Consider the following 13,074-nt stretch of genomic DNA (forward strand, 5'->3'; position numbering starts at 1 on the left):
CACTGGTGGGCTGCATTGATGGGCAATGGTGGGCTGCATTGATGGGCAATGGTAGGCTGCATTGATGGGCACTGGTGGGCTGCATTGATGGGCAATGGTGGGCTGCATTGATGGGCAATGGTGGGCTGCATTGATGGGCAATGGTAGGCTGCATTGATGGGCACTGATGGGTGCTGGTAGGCTGCATTGATGGGGGCAGGTGGGCTGCATTTGATGGGCACTTCATTAAAAAGGTGGGGTATACACAGGCAAAGCAAAGCGTGTGGAGCCAGGGGTGGAGCCAGGGTGGCGGGGGGCCAAAATTAGGTTTCGCCTAGGGTGTCAATAATACTTGCAGCAGCCAGGGGTCAGCACCTTCCTTCTTGCAGCCATCAATCTAGCAGTTTGTGATCTCTGGTGATTACATACATGCAAAGCAGCAGAAAGGCCGCCATTTGTGGCTTCTGACAATAAATAGCCAGATTCAGAAAGATTTACGCCGGCGTATCAGTAGATACGCCGACGTAACTCTGAATCTGCGCCGTCCTAAATTTAAGCGTATTCTGGAAACCAGATACGCTTAAATTAGACTAAGATACGAGCGGCGTAAGTCTCCTACGCCGTTGTCTCTTAGGGTGCAATATTTGCGCTGGCCGCTAGGTGGCGCTTCCGTTGAGTTCGGCGTAGAATATGCAAATGCCTAGATACGCCGATTCAGAAACGTACGTGCGCCCGGCGCATTTTTTTTTTTTACGTCGTTTACGTATGGCTTTTTCCGGCGTAAAGTTAGTCGAACAAATAGCTGGCCTAGTCAATGTTAAGTATGGCCGTCGTTCCCGCGTCTAAATTTGAAAATTTTTACGTCGTTTGCGTAAGTCGTCCTTGCGGCATACTTTGGAGCATATGTACACGGACGGCGCATGCGCCGTTCGTAAAAAAAAAAAACGTCAATCACGTCGGGTCACCGCCCATTTACATAAAACACGCCCCCCTCATCCTCATTTGAATTAGGCGCGCTTACGCCGGCCACATTTACGCTACGCCGCCGTAACTTAGGAGGCAAGTGCTTTGTGAATACAGCACTTGCCTCTCTGACTTAAGGCGGCGTAGCGTAAATACGATACGCTACGCCGCCCTAAAAATGCGCCCGGCTACCTGAATCTAGCTAAAAGACTTTACAATGGGACAGCTTGTATTTCCTGTACAACAACGCAGAATATGTCAGAGCTATATAAATGTATAATAATAGTGTGACTGTGGGGAGACATTAGAGTGTAAGCTCCTGGGGTTCAGAGACTGATGTGACTGGCTCAGTGTTCTCTGTACAGCACTGCGGTATATGTCAGAGCTATATAAATGTATAACAATAATAGTGTGGGACTGTGGGGGGACATTAGAGTGTATTATTTTCTGATGCAGAGACTGGTGTATAAAAAGGAAATATATATAGGGCCGGATTCACGTAGAATCGCGCAAATCTGCGGCGGCGTAACGTATCGCATTTACGTTACACCGCCGCAAGTTTTACGGCCAAGTGCTTGATTCACAAAGCACTTGCCTGTAAATTTACAGCGGCGTAGCGTAAATTCCCCCGGCGCAAGCCCGCCTAATTTAAATGATCCGGGTAGGGGGCGTGGATCATTTAAATTAGGCGCGTTCCAGCGCCGAACGTACTGCACATGCGTCGTTCCTAAATTTCCCGCCGTGCATCGCGCTAAATCACTTCGCAACGACGTAATTTTTTTTAACTTCGACGTGACTTACGTACATCCCTATTCACGGACGACTTACGCAAAAAAATTGAAATTCGACGCGGGAACGACGGCCATACTTTAACATGGCAAGTCTATCTATACGCCACAGAATAGCAGGTTTAACTATACGCCGGGAAAAGCCGACTAGCGACGACGTAAGAGAATGCGGCGGACGCGCGTAGCTTCGTGGATCACCGTAAAAAGCTAATTAGCATACCCGATGCGGAAAACGACGCGAACTCCACCCAGCGGGCGCCGAAGTATTGCACCTACGATCCGAAGGCGTACGCCTGTCGGATCGAAGCCAGATGCCGTCGTATCTTGGTTTGAGGATTCAAACTAAAGATACGACACGGCAAATTTGAAAGTACGCCGGCGTATCAGTAGATACGTCGCCGGCGTACTTGCTCTGTGGATCTGGCCCTATATATATATACAGTGGGCCAGATTCAGGAAGCTATTGCGCCCGCGCAACCATAGGTTGCGCGGCGCAATAGCTGTTTTGCTCCCGCGTAGCGAATGCCCCTGATTCAGGAACATCGCTACGCGGACTGCAGCCTAGGATATGACAGACATAAGCCTCCTTATGCCTTCATATCTCAGGCTGCATTCTTGCGTTGGCCGCTAGGGGGCGCGGCCATTGTGATCGGCGTATAGTATGCAAATTGCATACTACCACCGATTCACAAAAGTTGCGCGGGCCCTGCGCACGCAAGGTACGGAGTTGCTGTAGCAGGGGCAGCCAATGCTAAAGTATAGCCGCCCTTCCCGCTCGTGAAATTTAAATTTCACGTCGTTTACGTAAGTGATTCGTGAATGGCGCTGGACGCCATTCACGTTCACTTAGAAGCAAATGACGTCCTTGCGACGTCATTTGCCGCAATGCACGTCGGGAAAGTTTCCCGACGGAGCATGCGCTGTTCGCTCGGCGCGGGAGCGCGCCTAATTTAAATGATTCCCGCCCCCGGCGGGATCATTAACATTAGGCAGCCTTACGCCGGGCTATTTAGCATATCGCCCGCGCAATTTACGGAGCTACTGCTCCGTGAATCGCGGGCATTTCTAAATATTTGCGTGGGCGCAGAGCAAAAATCGTTGCCCTTTGCCCACGCAAATATTGCGCGGATCTACCTGAATCTGGCCCAGTATATATACGGAAGATAGGCAGATAGCACAGTTGGGACACGCCGTGCCCATGTTCCCTTAGATCCGGTGGCCTCCACGTGCCCGTTCCCCCGGTGCCGATGGAAGGTGAGAGAGGACAGCCCCTCCCCCGGGGGGATTCGGGCATCGGGCCAGAAACACTTCCTCGCATGTAACGCTCCTGATATTTCTTTTTCAATAAAATTTAATTCCATCTTCATAGACATGCGTGCCGCTCGCCGTCGCCGGCGGGGCTCCGGGCTGACCTGATAATTGATTGTGATCTGGGAAGGTGTTGATGAAGTGATGGACTTAATCAAGTCGTCCTCCCAGCGCCATTTATCACTTGTCAGCCCCTCCGACGCCGACGCCGGCTGTTTGCATAAGGAGAAGAGATAGCCGTGGAATCACTATTGTCCGAATAATGGAGCCGGGGCGGGACCCCACACGTCTCTTCTCTACCGAAACTACGGAAAATCCCAATGGAAGAATGTGTCATCATATATAGAGATTCCACAGATCATAGAGAACACATAACAGATCATAGAGAATACATAACAGATCATAGAGAACACATAACAGATCATAGAGAATACATAACACATCATAGAGAACACATAACACATCATAGAGAACACATAACAGATCATAGAGAACACATAACACATCATAGAGAATACATAACAGATCATAGAGAACACATAACACATCATAGAGAACACATAACAGATCATAGAGAATACATAACAGATCATAGAGAACACATAACAGATCATAGAGAATACATAACACATCATAGAGAATACATAACACATCATAGAGAACACATAGCAGATCATAGAGAACACATAACAGATCATAGAGAACACATAACAGATCATAGAGAATACATAACAGATCATAGAGAACACATAACAGATCATAGAGAATACATAACACATCATAGAGAACACATAACACATCATAGAGAACACATAACAGATCATAGAGAACACATAACACATCATAGAGAATACATAACAGATCATAGAGAACACATAACACATCATAGAGAACACATAACAGATCATAGAGAATACATAACAGATCATAGAGAATACATAACAGATCATAGAGAACACATAACAGATCATAGAGAATACATAACAGATCATAGAGAACACATAACAGATCATAGAGAATACATAACACATCATAGAGAATACATAACAGATCATAGAGAACACATAACACATCATAGAGAACACATAACAGATCATAGAGAATACATAACAGATCATAGAGAATACATAACAGATCATAGAGAACACATAACAGATCATAGAGAACACATAACAGATCATAGAGAATACATAACAGATCATAGAGAATACATAACAGATCATAGAGAACACATAACAGATCATAGAGAATACATAACACATCATAGAGAATACATAACAGATCATAGAGAACACATAACACATCATAGAGAACACATAACAGATCATAGAGAATACCTAACAGATCATAGAGAATACATAACAGATCATAGAGAACACATAACACATCATAGAGAATACATAACACATCATAGAGAACACATAACAGATCATAGAGAACACATAACACATCATAGAGAACACATAAGAGATCATAGAGAACACATAACACATCATAGAGAACACATAACACATCATAGAGAATACGTGACAGATCATAGAGAACACATAACACATCATAGAGAACACATAACAGATCATAGAGAACACATAACACATCATAGAGAACACATAAGAGATCATAGAGAATACATAACAGATCATAGAGAACACATAACAGATCATAGAGAATACATAACACATCATAGAGAACACATAACACATCATAGAGAACACATAACACATCATAGAGAACACATAACATATCATAGAGAATACATAACACATCATAGAGAATACATAACACATTATAGAGAATACATAACACATCATAGAGAACACATAACAGATCATAGAGAACACATAACACATCATAGAGAACACATAACACATCATAGAGAATACATAACACATCATAGAGAATACATAACAGATCATAGAGAATACATAACAGATCATAGAGAACACATAACACATCATAGAGAATACATAACAGATCATAGAGAACACATAACACATTATAGAGAACACATAACACATCATAGAGAATACATAACACATTATAGAGAATACATAACACATCATAGAGAACACATAACAGATCATAGAGAACACATAACACATCATAGAGAACACATAACACATCATAGAGAATACATAACACATCATAGAGAATACATAACAGATCATAGAGAACACATAACACATTATAGAGAACACATAACAGATCATAGAGAACACACAACAGATCATAGAGAATACATAACAGATCATAGAGAACACATAACAGATCATAGAGAACACATAACAGATCATAGAGAACACATAACACATCATAGAGAATACATAACAGATCATAGAGAATACATAACAGATCATAGAGAACACACAACAGATCATAGAGAATACATAACAGATCATAGAGAACACATAACACATCATAGAGAATACATAACAGATCATAGAGAATACATAACACATCATAGAGAATACATAACAGATCATAGAGATCACATAACAGATCATAGAGAACACATAACAGATCATAGAGAATACACAACATATCATAGAGAACACATAACACATCATAGAGAATACATAACAGAGCATAGAGAATACATAACAGATCATAGAGAATACACAACACATCATAGAGAATACATAACACATCATAGAGAACACATAACAGATCATAGAGAAATCATAACACATCACAGAGAACACATAACACATCATAGAGAACACATAACAGATCATAGAGAACACATAACAGATCATAGAGAACACATAACAGATCATAGAGAACACATAACACATCATAGAGAACACATAACAGATCATAGAGAATACATAACACATCATAGAGAACACATAACACATCATAGAGAACACATAACAGATCATAGAGAATACATAACAGATCATAAAGAATACATAACAGATCATAGAGAATACATAACACATCATAGAGAATACATAACACATCATAGAGAATACATAACAGATCATAGAGAACACATAACAGATCATAGAAAACACATAACAGATCATAGAGAACACATAACAGATCATAGAGAACACATAACACATCATAGAGAACACATAACACAGCATAGAGAATACATAACACATCATAGAGAATACATAACACATCATAGAGAACACATAACAGATCATAGAGAACACATAACAGATCATAGAGAACACATAACACATCATAGAGAACACATAACACATCATAGAGAACACATAACAGATCATAGAGAACACATAACAGATCATAGAGAACACATAACAGATCATAGAGAATACATAACACATCATAGAGAACACATAACACATCATAGAGAATACATAACACATCATAGAGAATACATAACAGATCATAGAGAACACATAACAGATCATAGAGAACACATAACAGATCATAGAGAACACATAACAGATCATAGAGAACACATAACACATCATAGAGAATACATAACACATCATAGAGAATACATAACACATCATAGAGAATACATAACAGATCATAGAGAACACATAACAGATCATAGAGAACACATAACAGATCATAGAGAACACATAACAGATCATAGAGAACACATAACACATCATAGAGAATACATAACACATCATAGAGAACACATAACACATCATAGAGAATACATAACACATCATAGAGAATACATAACACATCATAGAGAACACATAACAGATCATAGAGAATACATAACAGATCATAGAGAACACATAACAGATCACAGAGAACACATAACAGATCATAGAGAATACATAACAGATCATAGAGAATACAGAACAGATCATAGAGAATACATAACAGATCATAGAGAATACATAATAGATCATAGAGAACACATAACACATCATAGAGAATACATAACACATCATAGAGAATACATAACAGATCATAGAGAATACATAACACATCATAGACAATACATAACAGATCATAGAGAACACATAACACATCATAGAGAACACATAACACATCATAGAGAACACATAACACATCATAGAGAACACATAACACATCATAGAGAACACATAACAGATCATAGAGAACACATAACACATCATAGAGAATACAGAACAGATCATAGAGAACACATAACAGATCATAGAGAACACATAACACATCATAGAGAATACATAACACATCATAGAGAACACATAACACATCATAGAGAATACATAACAGATCATAGAGAACACATAACAGATCATAAAGAATACATAACAGATCATAGAGAACACATAACACATCATAGAGAACACAAAACAGATCATGGAGAACACATAACAGATCATAGAGAACACATAACACATCATAGAGAATACATAACACATCATAGAGAATACATAACAGATCATAGAGAACACATAACAGATCATAGAGAACACATAACAGATCATAGAGAACACATAACACATCATAGAGAACACATAACACATCATAGAGAATACATAACACATCATAGAGAATATATAACACATCATAGAGAACACATAACACATCATAGAGAATACATAACAGATCATAGAGAACACATAACACATCATAGATAATACATAACATATCATAGAGAACACATAACAGATCATAGAGAACACATAACACATCATAGAGAACATAACACATCATAGAGAATACATAACAGATCACAGAGAATACATAACAGACCATAGAGAACACATAACAGATCATAGAGAACACATAACACATCATAGAGAATACATAACACATCATAGACAATACATAACAGATCATAGAGAATACATAACAGATCATAGAGAACACATAACAGATCATAGAGAATACATAACAGATCATAGAGAATACATAACAGATCATAGAGAATCCATAACACATCATAGAGAACACATAACAGATCATAGAGAATCCATAACACATCATAGAGAACACATAACAGATCATAGAGAATACATAACACATCATAGAGAACACATAACAGATCATAGAGAACACATAAAAGATCATAGAGAATACATAACACATCATAGAGAATACATAACACATCATAGAGAATACATAACAGATCATAGAGAACACATAACAGATCATAGAAAACACATAACAGATCATAGAGAACACATAACAGATCATAGAGAACACATAACAGATCATAGAGAACACATAACAGATCATGGAGAACACATAACACATCATAGAGAATACATAACAGATCATAGAGAATACATAACAGATCATAGAGAACACATAACACATCATAGAGAATACATAACAGATCATAGAGAATACATAACAGATCATCGAGAATACATAACAGATCATAGAGAACACATAACAGATCATGGAGAACACATAACACATCATAGAGAATACATAACAGATCATAGAGAACACATAACACATCATAGAGAATACATAACAGATCATAGAGAATCCATAACACATCATAGAGAACACATAACAGATCATAGAGAATCCATAACACATCATAGAGAACACATAACAGATCATAGAGAATACATAACACATCATAGAGAACACATAACACATCATAGAGAACACATAAAAGATCATAGAGAACACATAACAGATCATAGAGAACACATAACAGATCATAGAGAACACATAACACATCATAGAGAACACATAACACATCATAGAGAACACATAACACATCATAGAGAACACATAAAAGATCATAGAGAACACATAACAGATCATAGAGAACACATAACAGATCATAGAGAACACATAACACATCATAGAGAATACATAACACATCATAGAGAATACATAACAGATCATAGAGAACACATAACAGATCATAGAGAACACATAACAGATAATAGAGAACACATAACACATCATAGAGAATACAGAACAGATCATAGAGAACACATAACGGATCATAGAGAATACATAACAGATCATAGAGAACACATAACACATCATAGAGAACACATAACAGATCATGGAGAACACATAAGGCCCCATACACACCATAGAATCTATCCGCAGATAAATCCCATCAAATGGGTTTCTGCGGATAGATCCTATGGTGTGTACACTCCGTCGGATATCTATCCGCAGATAAATCTCCCCTGGAATGGATTTCCAGCAGATAAATATTTGTCGACATGCACAGAATATCTATCTGCTGGAATCCATTCCAACGGATGGATCCGCTCGTCTGTACAGACTTACCGGATCCATCCGTCCAAAGGGATTCCCCGCACGCGCCGTAATGAATAGACGCATGCGTGGAATTCCTTATATGACAGTGTCGCGCCCGTCGCCGCGTCATAATAGCGGCGACGGCGCGACACGTCATCGGCAGAGGATTTCAGCGCGGATTTCAATGCGATGGTGTGTACACGCCATCGCATTGAAATCCTCTGAAATCTTAGAGAGGATTTATCCGCGGATACGGTCCGCTGAACCGTATCTGCGGATAAATTCTATCGTGTGTATGGGGCCTAACAGATCATAGAGAATATATAACCGATCATATAGAACACATAACACATCATAGAGAATACATAACACATCATAGAGAATACATAACAGATCATAGAGAACACATAACAGATCATAGAGAACACATAACACATGCTAGAGAACCCATAACACATCATAGAGAATACATAACAGATCACAGAGAATACATAACACATCATAGAGAATACATAACACATCATAGAGAACACATAACACATCATAGAGAATACATAACACATCATAGAGAACACATAACACATCATAGAGAACACATAACAGATCATAAAGAACACATAACACATCATAGAGAATACATAACACATCATAGAGAACACATAAAAGATCATAGATAATACATAACAGATCATAGAGAACACATAACAGATCATAGAGAACACATAACAGATCATAGAGAATAGATAACAGATCATAGAGAACACATAACAGATCATATAAAACACATAACACATCATAGAGAATGCATAACACATCATAGAGAACACATAACACATCATAGAGAATACATAACACATCATAGAGAACACATAACACATCATAGAGATCACATAAAAGATCATAGAGAACATATAACAGATCACAGAGAATACATAACAGATCACAGAGAATACATAACACATCATAGAGAACACATAACACATCATAGAGAACACATAAAAGATCATAGAGAATACATAACAGATCATAGAGAACACATAACAGATCATAGAGAATACATAACACATCATAGAGAACACATAACACATCATAGAGATCACATAACACATCATAGAGAACACATAACAGATCATAGAGAATACATAACAGATCATAGAGAACACATAACAGATCATAGAGAATACATAACACATCATAGAGAACACATAACACATCATAGAGATCACATAACACATCATAGAGAACACATAACAGATCATAGAGAACACATAACAGATCATAGAGAACACATAACACATCATAGAGAACACATAACAGATCACAGAGAATACATAACACATCATAGAGAACACATAACAGATCATAGAGAACACATAACAGATCATAGAGAACACATAACAGATCATAGAGAACACATAACAGATCATAGAGAACATATAACAGATCATAGAGAACACATAACAGATCATAGAGAACACATAACACATCATAGAGAACACATAACAGATCATAGAGAACATATAACAGATCATAGAGAATACATAACACATCATAGAGAACACATAACAGATCATAGAGAACACATAACAGATAATAGAGAATACATAACACATCATAGAGAACACATAACACATCATAGAGAATACATAACCGATCATAGAGAATACATAACAGATCATAGAGAACACATAACACATCATAGAGAATACATAACACATCATAGAGAACACATAACAGATCATAGAGAACACATAACAGATCATAGAGAATGCATAACAGATCATAGAGAACACATAACACATCATAGAGAACACATAACATATCATAGAGAATACATAACCGATCATAGAGAATACATAACAGATCATAGAGAATACATAACACATCATAGAGAACACATAACAGATCATAGAGAACACATAACAGATCATAGAGAACACATAACAGATCATAGAGAACACATAACACATCATAGAGAATACATAACACATCATAGAGAACACATAACACATCATAGAGAACACATAAAAGATCATAGAGAACACATACCAGATCATAGATAACATAACAGATCATAAAGAATACATAACAGATCATAGAGAACACATAACGGATCATAGAGAATACATAACAGATCATAGAGAACACATAACACATCATAGAGAACACATAACAGATCATGGAGAACACATAACAGATCATAGAGAACACATAACACATCATAGAGAACACATAACAGATCATAGAGAACACATAACAGATCATAGAGAACACATAACACATCATAGAGAACACATAACAGATCATAGAGAACACATAACAGATCATAGAGAACACATAACAGATCATAGAGAACACATAACAGATCATAGAGAACATATAACAGATCCTAGAGAACACATAACAGATCATAGAGAACACATAACACATCATAGAGAACACATAACAGATCATAGAGAACATATAACAGATCATAGAGAATACATAACACATCATAGAGAACACATAACAGATCATAGAGAACACATAACAGATAATAGAGAATACATAACACATCATAGAGAACACATAACACATCATAGAGAACACATAACCGATCATAGAGAATACATAACAGATCATAGAGAACACATAACACATCATAGAGAATACATAACACATCATAGAGAACACATAACAGATCATAGAGAACACATAACAGATCATAGAGAATGCATAACAGATCATAGAGAACACATAACACATCATAGAGAACACATAACATATCATAGAGAATACATAACCGATCATAGAGAATACATAACAGATCATAGAGAATACATAACAGATCATAGAGAACACATAACAGATCATAGAGAACACATAACAGATCATAGAGAACACATAACAGATCATAGAGAACACATAACACATCATAGAGAATACATAACACATCATAGAGAACACATAACACATCATAGAGAACACATAAAAGATCATAGAGAACACATAACAGATCATAGAGAACACATACCAGATCATAGATAACATAACAGATCATAAAGAATACATAACAGATCAAAGAGAACACATAACGGATCATAGAGAATACATAACAGATCATAGAGAACACATAACACATCATAGAGAACACATAACAGATCATGGAGAACACATAACAGATCATAGAGAACACATAACACATCATAGAGAATACATAACACATCATAGAGAACACATAACAGATCATAGAGAACACATAACAGATCATAGAGAACACATAACAGATCATAGAGAACACATAACACATGCTAGAGAACCCATAACACATCATAGAGAATACATAACAGATCACAGAGAATACATAACACATCATAGAGAACACATAACAGATCATAGAGAACACATAACAGATCATGGAGAACACATAACACATCATAGAGAACACATAACAGATCATAAAGAACACATAACACATCATAGAGAACACATAACAGATCATAGAGAATACATAACAGATCATAGAGAACACATAACACATCATAGAGAATACATAACACATCATAGAGAATACATAACACATCATAGAGAACACATAACAGATCATAGAGAATACATAACAGATCATAGAGAACACATAACACATCATAGAGAACACATAACAGATCATAGAGAATACATAACAGATCATAGAGAACACATAACACATCATAGAGAATACATAACACATCATAGAGAATACATAACACATCATAGAGAACACATAACAGATCATAGAGAATACATAACAGATCATAGAGAACACATAACAGATCATAGAAAACACATAACAGATCATAGAGAACACATAACAGATCATAGAAAACACATAACACATCATAGAGAATAC

Source organism: Rana temporaria, chromosome 5 (assembly GCF_905171775.1).
Source record: "Rana temporaria chromosome 5, aRanTem1.1, whole genome shotgun sequence".
In the NCBI taxonomy this organism is placed as follows: Eukaryota; Metazoa; Chordata; class Amphibia; order Anura; family Ranidae; genus Rana; species Rana temporaria.